The 4,459-nt window shown below is 45.4% G+C and overlaps 1 pseudogene; it reads right to left on the bottom strand.

The window, feature by feature from the left end:
* Positions 1-2,447: 2,447 nt before the first annotated feature.
* Positions 2,448-2,564, bottom strand: LOC136646805 (5S ribosomal RNA; annotated as a pseudogene).
* Between the last annotated feature and the right edge of the window lie 1,895 nt (positions 2,565-4,459).

Below are 4,459 nucleotides of genomic sequence, written 5' to 3'. Positions count from 1 at the left end.
CATATCCCAACCCCCCCCCTCAGCCCGGGAAACCCAGCACGGGTTTCCTTGATTCTGCACCCACTCAATAGCAGGCTGAGCTCCAAGGGACCCATTGAGGTCATCTGGCCATTACACGGGATAAGGGAAACTGGTACTGCTTCCCTGCACAATTGCAGAGATTTTGCCATTTCAGCACCAGTGCAGCCCTGGGCACTGGGAAGCATAGGATTGTGCTGCCATTCTACCAAATGTTCCCCCATTCAGCTGCATGTCCAAACAGGGAAGAGAGGGAAGCAGGAAGGAAGTGAGCATCCTAACCAATAGAAGCTACTCCCGTGGATCAGCATGCAGTCACTAACAGCCCCTCCTTCTACCCTGACAACACATTACAAATCATTGTCACATTATTAAGAAGATCTGATTGTATATCTCTCTCTTAACTTACAGAACATTTTTAATCTCACAGTATAAGGCCGCACTCCAACAAAGAAGAACCACATATGGGAAAGGGCCCTGTTCAGATACTTGAAGGTCTGTAGCAGTAGCCCAAAATGTTTATCAGAACACGAGCTGAATCTCTCTCTGTGTGCATTTGTGTGAAATCTCATTTTAAGCCTCAGAACTGTACCCAGAAATAATCTTTTTAAAGATATATAGTCAAAGGTATACAGTTTATAAGACAGAATCAGATCAACTCTTTGTCATCTTTTTCAGGTTTTCATCTAATTCGCATCAGATAAGTAGGGTACGTCTTTCCTGCTTTTGTCAAACTGTGTGAATATTAGAAACACTGTGTGGCACTTGGCAGACCTGTGGGTATCAAAAATTAAACTGTAACCTGTAAATAACTGATAAAACATCAAAACACTTTGAAATGCTGTGCTCCAGCTTAATAGCAATGAATGACTGGTAAGGCCACAGTACAAAGATACGACATAATGAAATAAGTCTAAATTAATATTCTTGTGCTGAAATAGCAACCTGATTACTGGAATTGTAAGACCCAGTTTTGACCAGAAGCCATGTAATGAAGATTAATAGAAATGGCAGCCTTGATGCTGGCTTTTTGAAGTTTAAAATGCAAACTGAGATTTGACAGCTGAAATGCTCACATGCGTGCCTGCTCAAACACACACACACACACACACACACACACACACACACACACAGAGAGAGAGAGGAGAGAGAGAGAGAGAGAGAGAGAGAGAGAGAGAGAGAGAGTAAATGAAAGGAAGGAGAAGATAGGCAGTTTCAAAAGTGTGGGGCACCATGTCCCCATTTCAATCCAACTCTTCAGTTGTTTGTTCCCCTGCAGGTTATGTTTGTTGTCTGGAGCAGGGAAATTGTGGTTAGGGAAAGGATTAAGTTTCTCTTCTGTCACTTTTCTACCTCCCAAATTTTCACTTCTGAACCTGCTTTTCTTTTTAAAAATAAGTGTTATTTTTAAGTGCAAATTAATTTACATTTGCCTATAATGTAAACTTAGGTATGAGCTCTTTCATAATAAGCATTTTAGGCAAACTCCAGTCAATGCTTTGTGTGGAGCAATGCATAAGCGCAAACTTCCATATGTATATTTATACCAGAGAGGGGAATGGGTGAGGACTGTCACAAGACGACCAGACACCTGAGGTGGCATGTGAAATGCTGTCACATTTAAATGAGGGACATGGTATGAATGGAAGAATGGGAAGTATAGCTGGGGAGAATGCTTCGATTTTGTTTCTGTTCTCACAAGCTGCCTTTTAAAATTCGTGGAATGGTCATTACTTTGACAAATGTAAATATGTTAATAGGAAGGTGCTCAATAGCTCAGCAAAGTTGTGTGGCTTCAGAAGGAAGGGGAGATGCTCTGGGCTGTCAGAGATGGAGATCAGTGTTCACTAGTGATAGTAAACTGCAACTTCTAGCTTCCATATTTTCAATACTGAGAATAGATTTTAACTTGTACATTATAATATATTATCAGTTGTAATAATCTTGTTATTTATTTTGGCAGCTACTCCATCATTTTAGAAGCATTTCATTCTGCTTAATCCAGAAGCCATAGAAGGCACTAAAGAGATTGTCCAGCAGCCCACCCCACTTCTCTGATTCTGCTTATTTTCTCTTCTCCAATACAATATTAACTAGTTGTAAGCCAGCTGGAAATGTATGCCTCTGTCAGCTATGCCAGTCTGAACACTGGGTTTACAACAGTGGAACATAGCTCTGCTGCTGTAAATGGCCATATGGCGTGGTGAACAGCGTGTCAGCTAAGCTGGTGCCAGCTAAGCTACAACTACTAGCTAAGTTGGAGTGGGGATAGGCAGTGGGGGGAATGGGGAGGAGAGAGAGAGGAATGGGAGTTTCTGGGTGGGAATGGGGGAGGGCAAGAGGTGGAATGGGAGGGGGTGGATCCCAGAGGCAGCAACTTGCACTGGGATCCTGGTTGGCAACCTTCAGTCTCGAAAGACTATGGTATAAGCCTACAGCACCTGGTATTCCCAGGCGGTCTCCCATCCAAGTACTAACCAGGCCTGACCCTGCTTAGCTTCCAAGATCAGATGAGATCGGGCATGTGCAGGGTAACAGTTGCTGTCACTGGGATCCTATCCCTGTTCCTTTCTTATTCTGCTCAGACAAAAAAGCTGGTGTAGATTCAAGAAAACCCGAGTGGAGGCTTGAGGGGGCTTCTGTGACTGCCCCTGCACCACAGGATGCAGAGTACACATCAGAGATGGGGGAATTAGTTAGGATTTGACCCTGTGTCTGTTGCCCCTCAGTGATAGTAGTGAAAGCGGCAGCAGCAATTGTATTTTGGGTGGCCCACTGAAATCAGCAAATCTACTGTGGACAATATTATGCTGTTCTATACAAACCACAACGTATTTTTAATTTAGTGACTAGGTTTGTTTGCTCCTTGTTAGGAAGGGAAAAGGTTAATTTCTCAGTAAGGGACCTTTTAGCTGCTGGACTCTGTAAAGTCATTAGGGCCATACTGCAAAGGGGAATAGTCATTTGGAGCCATGCCCCAGGCAGGCACTTAAAAAAAAGGAGCAGGAAAGTGTTCTATTTCATTGTAAGCAGAAATTGCTGCTGCTAACTGAGAAGCAAGGCTTCTTCAAGAAGGGATATCTAAGAAAAAGATAGCAGAAGCTCCTTGTAGTTAAAGCAAGACCTTGGATAGGTGACAATGATTGCACAAACCCTTGAACAGAACTGCAGGAAACTGAGCAGGCACATGCTTGAAATGTTGAAAGGCAGAGAAAGGAACAAAAGGAAAAGTTCAAATTAGCAAGAAGTTGATATTTTGCTCATCTTACTGAAATTAACAGGGATGAGAAAACCCAACGGGCCTTGACTCAAGTTGAGTCACCAAGTCAAACCCCCCCCCCCCCCGTGATTCAACTGAAAATGATGGGGGCACTTTTCGAATATCTGAGTCACCCCTTTGCGACTTGATAGGACTCGAATTAAGTTGCCCCCCCCTTAAAAAGGCTGCTGCAGCTCTGTGGAGGGAAACAGGGCGGTTGCTAGGCAGCGTGTGCACTTCGAGGTTCCCTTTCAATTCTCCCCCACCATCCCCGTCCACCCCAATGCCCAGCAGCAGCATGGAATGTGCCCACCTCTTCCCTTTCCTACTGTTCCCTCATGCAATCCTGCCCAGGCGGTGACAAAGTGAACCCCCCTTTCACTCCACTATCATGGCAGGGTGAGGGTGCATCCCAGCTCAGTCAAATGGGAGGGTGCGGGATGGGGGTAGCACGAGCCAAGCGAGCAAGCAAGGAAAAGCCCGCCATGGCTCCATGGAGGGAAACGGGGTTGCGCTGCGCTGTAGGCATGTCTCAGCGTTCCCCTGCTGTTCCCCCTCCGCCCCCCGTCAGGCAGCAGTGCAAAATGTGCCCGTCCCTTCTGCAACAGAACATGCAGCTAGAAAACCAGCAAGACAACAGGAAAACTCTGCTGAGAGAGGCTTCAACAAATGTGTGGGACACAGAAGTCACTGTCCTGCTGTGCCCACCTCCACCCCACCTTTCAGGCAGGCAGCAGTGTGAAACGCAGCCACCCGACCCCTTCCCTTTCTTGTACCACATTCAAATAAAATTGTTATGTTTTTTAGAAAGTACAGCAGGTGCAGCATCACAAGACCCTGCCAATTTTTTGGAGCGCAAACAAAAAAAAGTTAACCCTTTTGCTCCACCCCCCAACGCATCTTTGAACATAGCTGTTGATGCTGGAGTTCACACACACCAGAAAGGGCTTTCTGAATGAACACAAGAGGTTTTTTCTTGCAAGAGGGATGCAGTGCAACCTGTGTCAGTTGGTACACGATTTGAGTCGTCGGAGTGGAATGCGAGTCATGAGTCAGGGGGCCCCTGAGTTGAGTGTTTTTCAGAGTCTTCCACCCGCGCAACTCATGAGTCAATGAGTCAGCAAAACTTGTGCATTTCACAACTCAGGTATGAGTTACTAACTGGAGCTCTGTTATGTATGC

The sequence above is a fragment of the Tiliqua scincoides genome, chromosome 3 (assembly GCF_035046505.1).
Source record: "Tiliqua scincoides isolate rTilSci1 chromosome 3, rTilSci1.hap2, whole genome shotgun sequence".
NCBI lineage: Eukaryota > Metazoa > Chordata > Lepidosauria > Squamata > Scincidae > Tiliqua > Tiliqua scincoides.
This window is presented reverse-complemented; position numbering and strand designations above follow the sequence as displayed.